Source organism: Thermobia domestica, chromosome 15 (assembly GCF_964235325.1).
Source record: "Thermobia domestica chromosome 15, izTheDome1.hap1.1, whole genome shotgun sequence".
Lineage (NCBI taxonomy): Eukaryota > Metazoa > Arthropoda > Insecta > Zygentoma > Lepismatidae > Thermobia > Thermobia domestica.
In genome coordinates, this window is record NC_137468.1 from 150,115,241 (window position 1) to 150,130,649 (window position 15,409).

Consider the following 15,409-nt stretch of genomic DNA (forward strand, 5'->3'; position numbering starts at 1 on the left):
GAAATGAATTTTCTCTAATTTCTCATTTTGAATTTTTTGAACAATTTGATATCAATCCCGTTGTTTTCTGATACACAATTATGAGGGGGACAAGAAAACAAGAAATAAGTCACGTGAAACACACACACACTTCGCTTATGCATTCTCAGCGCTTTCGTTTGGAACGAAAGTCTAAAGAAAGAAATCTGTGTTGTTGTATTTCGGAATCTATTAGCCAAATTGGTATATGTACTATTAAATCAATGGCGCGCTCACCAAATTTTTCTTCCTTCAAAGACGGATACTTTTCAAATAAAGCACTGTATAGAATACTATTTGAATGTACTGATTTGGATATGTTGTGGACACCACTGATCTTAAACTTAATAGATGGTCTCAATACAAATCAAATATATTTCATGTCATCAATATGTCTAAAATGTTGTCTGCATCCTTCTCAGGATCCAAAGTTCCTACAAAAGAACAAGAAAAATTAAGCGAACTACATAAACCAACTCAAATATAAATTATTTGGTTTTTAGAAAAAGTGATTACATGATAAATAAATATGAATTTTACTTGCTTTGTATGAAACTTTCAGTAAATACATTCAACTAAGGTAAACATGTGAGCGGAACAAGGAATACGAATAAATGTAAACTGATGAAAAATATATCATTAAACCGATTCTATTAACGGAAAAATATTTTCTACAGATACCTGTGGCATACTGTAATACTAATTGAAGCAAACCTTTACAGGATGCTGATGTTTTATTATTTAACAAGATAAAACAACCACAATGATTTCATAATTTATACAAAGAATACAGGAAATAAGGACAACTTAAAACTCATTGTGTTCCTTTATGGTAGCTATTCTGCTTCATTTGAAGACTCGTATATTGTAGTGTCTAGATGTAAAGTTATGGTATCAACAATAGGGTGGCCAGATGTCCACCTTTTGGCCGGACAGTCCGGGTTTTGGAGGTCCTGTCCCGTATCCGGCTTAGTAATCCGAGCCGAACGCCCATTTGTTCTGCTTTTCAATTGTCTCATTATAAATGTTTAACTTTCCATTATTCTAATGGCTTCAGTCTCAGACATTTCAGAATTTGCAAATTATTATCAGTACATTTTGTAACTTGTAAAGTAAGGCAAGTTTAGAGTTCCAAAATTTGGTAGGAAAACTATTAAATTAGCAACTCTGGCCATGCCCTATTAATTATAATTTATAATATTCTTTCCATACAAAGTAGTAATGTTTACTGCAAACGGAAATTGTCCTTAATGAATGCTACTTGGACAAAAGAACACAACCGACTTAATATCTCCAGAATTAAGTCCGAACTTCAAGTTTGTTTCAATTTTGAAGGAAAACGTAAGAATGATACGTACAGGGATATATTTAAAGAATTCTTGCAGAACAAGTCTATTAAAAGCCGCTCGAGGAGTAGAGAAATATCAATGAGATAAGAATTTTAACATGTAAATGTAACTTTCTCAGCTTGCTTGAGCCAAAGATGCCTAAATGCAATTAATGAATTGACTTGCCATATGTGGAGAAATGGTTTACAAATTCATAAAGTCCGGCTTTCTAAGTCAATTTGTCCGGCTTTTTAATCATTGCCCTCTGACCACCATAATCAACAATAGCGTGTGGTCTAAGGTATCAAATATTTTCAACTAAATCATTCCATCGCAAACATCAGCAATAACGGGATTAAAAAAAAAATGCCTACTTGAATTGACAAAAAGACTGGAAAGATTAAGAAAGCTCCATAGCCTGGCATAATAATGATGAAGTTTTTCGACATTTGTACACTTTTGATCACAAAAAGTGGTACTGCCTTCCAGAGACTAATTCCAAAAGGTTGAACCTAGATCCTTACGTCCCTCAGATCTCCTAAGAAGAGACATCTATTTTATCTTCATTCTGTTACAGAGTAATGTTTATTCTCTAATAGAAATACACCATCTGGACATTGCCTCCAAGTAAATAATCAGGTGGTAGTATATAGAAAACAATCATAAAATATGAAAAAAAAAAAACCTACATGATACCAGATTAACCCTTCACGTACACACTGGGGTCTGTGGGACCCCAAGCCATATTCATTCTAATACTATAACAATTGTATTTATTTTTGCAGTTTGGTCCATCAATGTAAATTAAGTTTGCAACACTGTCTATGCGGAATAATAGCAGTCTAGCCAGTTTAGTGAGACTCATTGTTGGAAATAGATGTTATTTTCGCTCTTGCGTTGATTGGGGTCCAGCATACACCAGTGTGTACTTTAAGTGGGTGAATTTTTTTGAAAAACATTTTGATAAAATGGATTTGGAAACAGTTTCGAAACTCTAGTTGTGTCTAAAATGTTCTGTTTACATATACTACTTACAACAAAGTATCACAAAGTTTAGTTTCACAATTGTCAGAAAGGTCATAACATTCACTGCTGTTGGGGTCCCACAGACCCCAGTATGTACTTTAAAGGAAGAATTATTTTATAAATTTCCCTCATGTTTTTCAAAATAATACAGTAATTACAAGAATGGTATTAGAAATACTATTTTCAGTAACATGTTGGAGCATTGTTGATAGATATTGTGTAAAAATGTACGAGTTCATTAAATAAAAAGAAACTCAATAATTTAGAGAAATATGATTGGGGTCTTACGAACCCCAGTATGTACTTTGTGAGTAAGAAAATAAGTGTGTACGTGCAGGGTTAAAACTTTTTGAAAAGTCTACCGTCAACAGAAGAGTAACAGAAACAAACGGAAAAAGGTAATAGTCATGCTCTATTGGTCTAGTGGGTAACGTAATGAATTCGAGTGTTAATGTTTGTTTAACATGGGTTCAGATCCTAGCTAGGCATTTATTTATTTATTTACAGAAAAATTTGCATTTTACTAACAAAGAGCATTCCTGTTTCAATGCAAGAAATTTATAAACATACATCACAGCTATATAACATAGCTATTCCTTTCGCAAAAAGGAAAAGGTGTACTTCGTGAAAATTCGAACATGAACCAGCAGACCTGTAGGTAAATTCGTGTGCTGCGCTCCTGCGATAAAATTTAAACATTCAAGTGATGTTTAAATGTATTTCTATTGTGTGGATCATCTAACAGTTTCTCTATTTTTCTTGCTTACACTATTGTGCTATGTGTTGCGTGAACTTCATTCGCAAACGTAATATATTTTATTTATCTTTTATCAAGATTCACAGCTTTAGAAGTTTTAATAAGGTCAATCAAATACTTAAGTGAACTGACTTTCGCATACCTTCCATTACTACAAGGAACAAAATATCGTGACAGATAATACCTATCTTAGAATAAAGCTCGGTCATTTTACTTTTATTAAAATGTCTGTCCTAAGGAAGAGATGGAGTTCCAACGTGTGCTGAAAGTAAGGTATGTCGTGAGCTCATGATAGAGAGATGAAACTTGGTGTATAAACTCCTTATTAAGAAGAAGGGCATATATGCCCCAGACGTTTTCGGAAATTCTGCTTTAACAGGAAGAAGAAGGGCAATGCCCGATTCTTTTTCATTAAAAATTACATCAAGGTTGTCTACCTTATAATCATAGGAAAACGCTTGAAATATTTTTTGAATTGAGTTAGAACTTGGCTCAGTCTGGTTTTTTGTCATGTCAGTTTTAGTAAAATCCGTATCCTAACGGGGAGAAGGTCTTCAAAAGTTGAAGTTGAAGGTGTTATATTCGGTATGTAAACTCATATAAAAATATGTGAAAACTTACTTGAGCGTTTTCCAAAATTCCGCTCCTCAGGGGAAATACTAGTGTCGAGTCGATTCTATAAGATTTAAAAAGCCCTTTCTTTATTGACAAAAAAAAAAAAAAAAAAGGTAAGAATTTGGTTAAGTGTGAAACGTGAAAATCGCGTGGAGTGCACTTAGCGCCCACATATAATATCGTATACTTAGCGCCCAGAAAATATTTGATGCTTATCAGTGTGCTAGGGTTGACCAAAGAGAGAACTAGTTTATATATATATAAATGTAGTTTCGTACTCAAATCATCTATCCCATCCCCTCTCTTTTGACGACTAAAGAACAAGAATTTTTCACTTGAAAGATCCTGCTATACTTCCTGCACAATTGTCATGTTACTTTTAAAACCCTTAGGCAAGTTGAAAGAAATGTGTTCTTTTCTTCCTCTTCTGTTCATCACCGTCAGCTCTAACACTCTGACTTTTTATGTACATCTGTAATTACGTACAATTTAATTACGACTTAAGAGCATTACCATATCACCTATGAGATTTTCATATATGGATGTGAATTCATGTGCCAGCGTTATTTTAAAATTTATATAGTTTTAAATAATAATAATTACACGCACCTTAATGCAAATACTACTGCATGGAAAACAGCAATTATTTATGCACATTGCATAACTTCATTTCCTATCGTAAATACAGGGTGTCAAAAAATTCAAATGCCAAAATTTGCTGGGTAATTCTTTATATCAAATGAAAATAAAACGTTCTAATGAACATGTGTCAAGTGTTATAAGCCGCCCTAAACGCAATCAATCACATTTTAAACTCTAGTTTAAAAATAATGGAACATATCGTAAGTAATCAAAGAAATTCGGCAAGAACTAGTATTTCCTCTATCTAAATATCCATACAAGGATACACTTTTAACCCTAGGACCACGGGCGGCGATTAGGGGGGGCAAAGGGGGGGCAGTTGCCCCTCCACTTTTTGAAATGACCCATTAATGTATATAGTTTCATTTGGAAATATAAAGTTTTGTATGTATTATTGGTTCATAGAATACAAATGGCGCCATAAAATATTTGCCGTTCCATGAGTACGTATTGGTTATCTTTCCGTGAAGTTAAGAAAGCTACAGAAATTGCTTTTTAAAAATGCCACTAAAAATGGCCCAAAAATTAAGCTGTTCGAGCGAGACAATTCGAGCGTACTTTCATTTCATCTTACAAGGGCTCGATATGTTAGTAAGCCGCTCTGGATCTAATTGAGATATCATTTCGCAAGAAAAGAAGTCCTTCACAAGTTCTTCTTTAATTGCACAAAAATTGACAGTTCCTAAAACAGTTCTTTTCTTGAAAAATTGACAGTTCTTTTCTTCTTTCTTATAGTAAGGAATATTTTGATTTGATTTTTTTCAGTTAAACATCCTGTTCAGCAGCGAAGCTATATGAGACGTGAACTTAATGATTAACGTAGAGTCCGAACCACGTGAGCTCCCTCTGGGAATTGAACCCAGGTCTCCCACGTGAAAGGTGCGTACATTAACCGCTTAGCCACGAAGGAGCTCAGTAAGGAATATATAATTTTGCAGTGTAATATACGAGTTTAGGGGTGTACATATACAGTTTTGTTATACAATTAAATTTAGTAAATTCAACATAATTCTAGGTTTTAGGATTATTTTGTATAACTGGAATGTGGAGTGACTAAGTATTGTTGAGTTTTGATGTATTCCAAGAAAATGAAAACTGTATCTAATGGCAACGAACATATTTCGGGAAGCTGCAAAAGTATTTCTTTGAATGTCGTAGCATATGCTTGTAGTATTCACTGTCTTTCTAAGAGTAATAACACATATAATAACATGCGTCTAATTAAAAATATAAGTTGTTCATTAATTTCCAGTTTCAATGTAACTTTTGCAGAACAAGCCTTATTATCCATTACTATGATTATTTGATTAATATTATCCTTTCTATTTATTTGTTTTGCAAATTTGTTATTAAATAGGTCCCTAATCTGATCACACAATTTTCCAGACAGAATTTTAAGATGCATGATTTTATGATTTTTTGATTTCATGAGCAAGGAATCAGATCTCTTCTTACACCTTCGTTGTATAAGAGTACAAAGAGTTAGTATCTTGTGTTGCTCTTGTCAATTTACGTAACAAAATATGAAACAAGATATACGGTATTTTAACTGAAAAAGATAGTTATACAGTTATACAGCCTTTAGTCTATATAACAGTCTCCTAATAGTTATACAGCCTTTAGTCTAACAAAGTGTTACAAGCAACCAGGAAAAGTAACATTGACATACAAATATTGTATTCAGATCATATCTTGCCTCCCCACTTTTAACGTCCAACCGCCGCCACTGCCTAGGACTACCAGGTGGGTCCATTGCACTCGTACGCATACTTTCTTTAATAATTACTAAGGCTTAGTAAGTATTGAGATTCTATGACATTTCCCTGGTTGTGTTCTTGTATTATGTTATATAAGTATTTTTTTTTTCATTTCCATGAGTTAAGTGATAGTTTTTAAAATTTATAGCATTGGGTACCGAGTGGGTCCATTAAACTCGAGCCTTAATGAAGAAATATGAGGATAGATTCAGAATAGATTGAGATTGTGGCTCGTAGCGGAGTGAACGTTCTGATAATCTTCTAACTGTCCCAATGAAGTCAGATATAACATATTGCAACTTTATATGTTATTATTTAGTTTGATTGATTTAATTATTTGCAATTTTGCTTATTTTAGTAGCAGCTTTTCTTTATTTATTCACTCATATAAGTCCATTGTCAGAAGCATAATAGTTGCTTTTGTCTATCAAACTGTATTAATTTTTCCATTGTATGCAGTTGCGTATCCAGGGGAAGTTTCCCGGGATATGAACTCCCAAGAACCAAAATTTTAAAAAGTTGCTAGAATAAAATATAAATTTGCGCTTTCAGTCTCCACATTAACAAAAAAGTTTTCCGGAGTAGGACACTGACCCCCCCCCCCGAATAGAAATCCTGGCTTTGCCACTGATTGTATGTAAAGTTTTGTTTATTGTTAGTGTGTTTTGATCATTGCACGTGGTAGACAAACAGATCACTAACAATACACGTCACTATTGATGGTAGAGGAGGAATATTTTTGGTAAATCAATAAACAATGAAGAAATTGATTCCCGACAGACGATAAGATATTAGCAGACTTATATACAAATGCAACTGAAATTTCTTGTTCAGGTACCGATATTGAAATGAGACGTTGAGTAGTTTTCTTATCCAGAGGATTGGTTAGAAGTTTGAAGCGTAGCACCTATAGCTAATGCAAAAGCACGTGCTAATGCAAAAAGCAAAACTCCGGAGAAAAGCGATCCTACATGGGCTGCCTTATGTTTTGATGACAACATCGGCGCTATTAGAATACCTGATAATGAACTGTTCCTAATTTGTGAAGTTGCAGATTCTTCACACACTCTGCAATATAATTTTATTCTTGCATAGGCCTATAATATGACTGTAGACGGACAATTTCTCATTTTTGGGGTGCGCTGTCTCTTTTGACAATATATACCCAGTAAGATCACCCATTGCAAAACACAATGCACAACTATCCTGAAGTGGTCACTTCTAGAGCGGAGGAAAAAACTCAAAGTTATCATATATTACAACACAACAAAATCATACGTTCACACTAACAATCATATGGCTCGCTGTTACACCACAAAACAATGAACAAAATGGCCTATGACAGTATTTTACATAACTGATGTAAGTGGACTCAACACTTATGGTATTGTGTCATCAAAGCGTAATTTCAAACGAGAAACAAACATTAAAAAGTTTGAAATTCCGTAAATTTTTCATTTCGTCTGGTTAGCAGTTCGCCAACGTTGAGAAGAAATCACAGAATTGAAGCTTCCCACCATACTGAAGAGGAACAGCCTAAGAAAGTCTCTCCAGCAAAGAGGGAGCACAAATCAAGAACTTTCTGCCGCAAATGCAAGCTACATGAATGTACTGACATTTAATATTTTCCAAGTGTAACACTCCGATTTTGATAAAATTTGGCAGGTAGATATTACACATGAAATAAATGAATATGTGTTTTCTTCTTTTCTGGGGAAAACTGTTTTAAGGGGTAAAAGCCCCCACCCTAAATTTGGAGAAATTTGAGGCCGGAAAGACAAGAAGAAGAAGTTAGTCGAAGTGAATGAAATTGTTCACAGATATTATAAACCTTAAATGATGGAATATATGTTTCGTACTTTCCCGGGAAAAATGGTTGGGTGGGGCACAGACCCCTTCAAACCTTTGATCTCGAAATATCAAAAGCGCTAATAACAGTACGTTAAACATGCCTAAGGGACATGGAGAATTGTAAGGAAATTTTGGGTAGGGACAATATAGAAAAAATAAATGAACACTTCTTTCTTATTTCCTGCAGAAAAAAATGTTTTTAGGGGCAAAAATCTCCGCCGAAAATTTTGAAATTGACGACCGAAAGGCATGAAGAAGTAGACTGGAATAAGCGAAATTGTGTGCATATATTGTAGACGTAAAATGACAGAATATTGTGTCGCATTTTTCTGGAAAAGATGGTTGGGTGGGGCACAGACCCCTTCAAACATTTAATCACGATTTATCAAAGTGTTCATTAGTATAGTGAAAAGTACCTAAAAGGACATGGAGAATTGTAACGAAACTGTGTTTAGAGACAATACGCAAAAAAATATACGAATACGTGTTTTTAGTTCCTGCGGAAAAACTGTGGTGTGACTAAAGTCCCTCCGAAAAAAAAATAATTATTACCGCAGAAGCGCAGGTAGTTTTCACAGGAAAATACGACACGTATTCTCTCATTTTACGTCTACAATATTTGTGGACATTTTCATTTATTACAGTATATTTCTTTCTGGGCTCGTGGAGTTGAATTTCGTATTTTTAGGAGGGGGGCCCTTTGTCACACTTTTGTTTTTCTGCACAAAATGAAAAACACGTAATCATTTCTTTTCTTTTCTTTTCTTTTCTTTCTTTCTTTCTTTCTTTATTTATTTTTGCGTACTGTTCCTACACAAACTATCGTTGCAATTATGTCCAACCGTTTTTCCCAGGAAAATACGAAACATCTATTCCTTCGTTTTACGTTTATAGCATATGTGCACAATATTATTCAATTCGGTTCACTTCTTGCCTTTCGGGACTCAAATTTCAAAATTTTGGGTGGGGGCTTTTGCCCCCTAAAACTGTTTTTCCGCTGAAAAGAAAAAAATATGCATTCGTTTATTTCATGTGTAATATCTACCTGCTAAATTTTATCAAAATCGGAGTGTTACACTTGGGAAGTGTTACATGTGAGAACAGCAGAATTGTATGAGAAGAGTCTTTGGGAAATTATACTGTAACTCGTTACAATCCAATAAAACAATTACCTGTGAATAATTAATTTTTAAATTTTGTTACGCAGAAATAAATTTCCTTCTTGCAAATTTTAATATTATATTTCTGAATAGTGTTTTACTTCATAATAAAACGTTACTTTTGCGAAAAAAGAAAAGGTTTGTATTTAGTTTTACGTCCCTTGGTTTTGCCGGGTAGGCTAAGGAAGACTTGAATTTACTGATTATAGTGGAACCCGAACCACTTTGGTCACTCAATGCTCTCCCACCAGGAATCGAACCTTGAACCTGATACGCCAAAGGCTTGCGTGCTTGCCACTAGACCAGCGGGGAGGGATAAAACAAACAAATATTGGAATATGTAAATTAAATTCACAACCAGACGTGGCTAGTGAGGGAAGTCGTAAGCCAAAGCGTTCCAGACAAGTCACACGAACACGAAGTACATACTGCAGCAGTTGGGATTGACGAATTTTTACAGGGAGAATGAGAAAGTCCGATTTCTATGGAATGGTGGACGGATTTGTTTTCCTTCTCTCTGACAAGGGTCAGAAGGGATGGATTACTTACAGCAATTCGTACCAGAAGAAACTGAAGAATTCCTAATTTATTTTGATCAACATTACGTATCAGGTAGTCTCTGGAGTATGCGACTTTCATCTTATGGTGATCTTACGATTCGATTTCTTTGCTAGTCTCTTTTGTTTCCTCGCAACATACCCGTTTATATAGCAACATTACAGAAAGAGACACGAACGAGTAAATTGACAGAAGCTTCGAATTTGAAATTCCAAAAGGTTGAACCTGTTCATCCTTCCTTGTGGATGGACATTGCAAAAGGATGAGACCATGGTTTCAACTGCATCGAACAAGAGTAGCGAGATGAATTACCGAAGACGATAAAATGGAAGACGATTAACCTTCAAAGGCGCTTGTTCAACTTATTGATGGATTATTCTCAAGGAAACACCATACTCGTTCAATATCTGATTGGAATTGATTACTGCATAAGGCTGTAACTTTAGGGTATAATGTGTATAATAAGGTTCGTAGAGCGATTAACTTATTGGTTCGTAAAGTAACGTTCCTTTTATTATAGAACGTTACGTTGTTTTTCAGTGCTTGTAGTGTATGATATCAATTGCTTAACTATATACATTTGCTTAACTATATGCTTAACTATATATTACGCATAAAGTTGTGAAATATGTATCAGATTTAATCGGCTAGCTTGTTAGATGTTTTTTTTTTTCTGAAACTGTGTAATACCATATGATAATTTGACTTTTTCTTTTTTGGTATCGAAACCGATGTTGTTATATAGTCAGAGTTATCATATGTCAGGTTTTTACCAGGACAGTTCCGGTTTGAAAGCTCTTGAAATGAAATGAAACCTTGAGTAGGATAGAGAAGACGGTGATTGTGAGAATGAATGAAATGGTGGAATGAAGAAAGTGAGAGAAAACGAGAGAACTCCGAGTTTATCCATGCACGCAGCGTCTGACTACCACAAAGCCCATTTGACGCAAGATGGGATAAAACCAGGGATCCCATGAACCAGATGTGAGTGTTTCTACCGCTGAACCACCGTGACCTCCATGAAGACTCTTATCCCGGTGTTTCGCCAGTTTACATTTTGTCCCGGTTCTCAGTCGTGAGAATATGTTCACCGTTTTTTGTATGCCTTATCCTCATTGCGGTATTCTAGATTACGTCTGTTTTACATAGTTTTCACATTGAAAGCTAAATATGTAACCTTAGTTTATAGTACATTTAAATATTGTAGAGCATTGCATACCACGGAGTACAGTTACATATATGCATATATATATATATATATATATATATATATATATATATATATATATATATATATATATATATATATATATATATATATATATATATAACTACATTTCTGAGTTTCACCCTTTCCCCCGGAGGTTATGATTCATTGAAGCGTCATAATCAGTGCTATTGGCTGGTCTCTCTGTCTATCTCTCGCTCTCTCTCTCTCCCTCTTCATAACAGTTTTACTTAGTAGACGCTAAGTACACGGAACATGGATGTAAGAAAATAACAGGAATTAACGACCTGTGGAAAGAGTGGTAAAATGAACTGGACATCCCTGATTGTGAGATAAAATCAATATAAAATTCCTTCTGTGAGCCAGAAACACTGGGCGCTAAGTCTACGGGCGCTACATGCACGGAACCGAAAATCGATATATAAACTTTTAAATAAAAATTAAACCCATATTTCAGCGTGTGCGAAAATTTCGCTTTTGAAAAGGGCAAGGGGCCGATTTCTATAATATTAAGATTTCCCATTATTTATTCAGGAAATAATTAATGCAAGAATTTGCTAGAGTTGGAAGTGTGAAATTAAAACTCTTAATTAAAACTGAAGGAAACACGTATTTCAACGGTGAGAGGGTGATTCAAATGTTCTACCCAAAATAGAGTATCACATAAATCAGTGAAGTTAGGGAGATGAAACTCGGTATGAGACTCCTCATTAAAAATAAGCTAATGAGCGTGCCGGTGTTTTTATAGACCCTTTTTTAAGAAAAAAAAGAGACATTTTCTATTAGTTTTTCCTCCGTATTGAACCAATGCTTCTGTTATCTGTGGCCGCATCACGGGAAAATGACTGGAAACTTTCAAATTAATTTTAGAACATATTTAGTATTTATCTCGAGCTAGGTTTCAATTACTACTCTGCTTGAAGGACGGAACTTAAAGTAGTATGCAATTCAAAATTAATGAAGAAAATAGAGTATGAATCCGTGAAGTTAAGATGAAATATGTATATAAACTTTTCATTATATCTTCCTAACTTCACGGGTTTCTTCATTAATTTTGAATTTCATACCACTTTAAGTTATATATGTATGTAATAATTCAAAATATTAAATACAACATGATTTAAATACTTTTTTTACATATAAGTTTCATGTATCACATTTTCAGATTTTTTTTTAATGTAACTTCATAAGAAATAGCTACAAAGTTTAACAACAGAAAGTTGTTATAAACAATAGAGTTTTTTTCTTTTCTTTTTTCTTTCTTTCTTTTTCTTTTCTTTTCTTTTCTTTCTTTTTTTCTTTTTCTTTCTTTTTTTTTTTGCATCTTTTGCAGACACCTTTTTCGATTTAGCGTACAGTGAATAAATAACTCGATCTACAGGACCTTGCTATCGCTCCACTGGTTACAACTTAGAGCAATGAAACTAGATCGTAGTCAAGTTTGTTGATACGTCTTGTAAACGATTCTTTTGGCAGGAAGCAGTTGTTTCTTCATATAGATTACGTTGTTATGAAATGTTTTTCTAACATACTATCAACCGTTAATACCCTGTTATTTTACCATACTTTTTCTCAGAAAAAAACTTTACCAGGTCGTTAGGTGGGTTCTTGTATTTTTTACGCAGCTTACCATTCAACTATTTTATCACTAATGTAAGCTTTCTACTTGCTAGTTCATGCAGAAGGACCAGAGTGAACTGCGCTTTGCGTTTCTTAAAGCTGTTTTCAAATGTTTAATCCATAAGTATGCAAATCCATGTTATCATATTGTTATTACAATACTGTTCTATCTTGTTAAGATAATTAAATAACAGAAAAAGAATGTTAAAGAATTTATGAAAGAATGTGAAAATGTTAAGTTCGGATGATCTCAGGGTTGGAAATTATATTTTGGATTCTTACAGAATTATGCATTGGATTAAGTTATGCAAGATAAAGAATCTGTGACAATTAAATAAATAAAGGTAGCTGCTAAGTTAAAATTTGAATGCGATTGTAGATTTCAGTTTAACATTTGCCTACCTCAGAAAAGCAAAGGAAGAAGAAGCAAACGTTCACAATTTATTATTTATTTCCATCGGCGCACATGGAATCGTTATTAATTACGAAGCGACGTATATAAAAACTAACAGTGGCGGCTCGTGCTTTGAATTTTAGGTGGTGCACAATATATGATCTCGTTTTCCATTATTATTAATATTATAAATAATAATAAATATTATTAATAATAGTAATAAATATTATTAATAATAGTTAGTATAAACAATAATAGTGATTTCTTTACGGCATACTTCTAGCATGCAAGAAATTCATTTTGTATGATTTTTGACGCACCCTTAAAATTGTTGAGTTTTCTAAATGACTCTTGAGAGCGCTGTCAATTTCAGCACTGAAATTAATTAATCCACTAAATACGCCTCGATTTGAAGAAGAGTTTGTTTCATCATGTCCTCTTAAAGCTAGTTCGAAGGCTCCACAAAACCGAATCCAATTGTTGATTATATTGAGCACGTACCTATTTTGCGTCACTTTTTGAATGTGATTCTCAATGGACCGCCTATAACCAACATTAGTTGAGCAGCAATATTCACATTTCCTAACACAGTGAGGTTAATAACGTGTTTTATATGAGTTGGCGAGTTTTCATTTTTTTTTTTTTGATTTCGTAGTGCCGATGCTGGATATTCACAACTCCTTTTTTACTCCATGTATTTTGCCCGGCCCCGAACAACAAACACGGAAAACAAAACAAAGCATTTTGAATTTCACATCGACATAACCACTTACGCTGTTTGTACAAGTTGGGATTAAACTTCCTTGTGAATGTTCGTTTCTGACTATTATATAATTATTTGCCTTATATTGAGAGTCGGAATCTGTCCTTCGATGCTTTTCACAAGTAGCTTTGCTTCTAAAGTTCTTTTTGAAAACGGCTCATTCAACAGAGACGTTAGAGAATTCATTGTCTCTTCACGTATATTAAGGACAGACACGTAATTATGCAATTACAGCAGCCATATTCAAATGAACAACAAAGACCGGGACACCCAGACAAACACACAGTACTACAAAGTACAAACATATTCGACAATTTGATCGTGAACATACTTCCATCCGATTCCAAATATATAATTTTTTCCGGTGTGATTTATTTTGCCAAAATAAACCAATACTCGAAATACTCCCCCTCAAAGACCTTTCAGTAAGAGGAGTGCTAGCTCCTATTTAAGCAGCCAAAGGAGTGTATGATAGTAGGCGGAAGAGGAGAGTGAAGAAAGACAAGGGTTTCATTCCGTATGTTCTCCTACATTCCCTTTGCGAGGACTTGGTCAGTCGAGTTAAGGACAGGGCTTGCAGTCACCTTTAAAATCTCACTCTTTTCCTCTTCTCTCTCTCTCTCTCTCTCTTTTTTTTTAAAAAAAAAACTGCTCTCCAACTCTCTCGTACATCCATATACATATAAAAAGGAAAACATTCTCACTATGCTGCCAAATTTCTACTCATTCCAACACGAGTGTATTAAATATTGACACCCTCAATCTGTCTTCACTCTTCACGGGGTCGCCTTTACTGTCTTCATAGCTGCCTTGACCTTACTTAGTTGACAGAACCAATAGTAGTTATGAGCACTTGACAATCTCGCATTTAGGCAAGGCGCAATTTATTTCCTCTCTGTATGACTTGGAGGAGCGGACCATTCGCCTTCAGGCGAGAACCATATCAACCAAGATTAGAGGGGGAAAGACTGTGGAGAATTTCCAGTTCCAAAACATTTTGATTTTGAAAAATTATTTTTGTTGGTAGACTTGCTTGTAAAAGATCTGCAAACATACAGATCCTTATGAGACATTATAAGGATCGTCGCATCCCCGCACCTCGCATCCCTCAGTGGCCCAGCTGGGAAGTTCGTCAAACTCCCAAGCAGAAAGCTATTAGCCAGCTTCGTTTCAAACGTACTTGTTTAAGAAAAGAAGATGTTGACAATAAAACGAAAAGTGATTTAGCAAATAAAAATGGAGAATATTGGGAGGAAGTTTGTACAAACATGCAAACATTAAGAGAAACCGCCACTGAAAAATAAACTGCTAAACTTCTAACAAGGGATGTTGTTATAGAAATCCTACTTTCTTTCAGTCGTCGGGTGCGTAAGGGTTATTTTAAGATAATGAAACATCAGCACTATTCTTGCATTTTAAATATTCAAATTTCTTTCTTTCTGGCAAAAGGTAGAATTGACATGAAATTCAGCTTAGAATAGCTTCTTTGCATCTAATTTAAAAACAGAAGAACATTTTTGTTTAGTTTTGCGTCCTAGGTTTATGCACTGAGGCTAAAGGAGACACCGATAACGAAATGGAAGACATTGGTAGAATGAAGAAAGTGGGAGGAAATGAGAGAACTCCGAGAACACGCACTCTCATTGTGTTTGTTTACCACGAAGTCCAGGTGTCTTACGCAACAGAGATGAA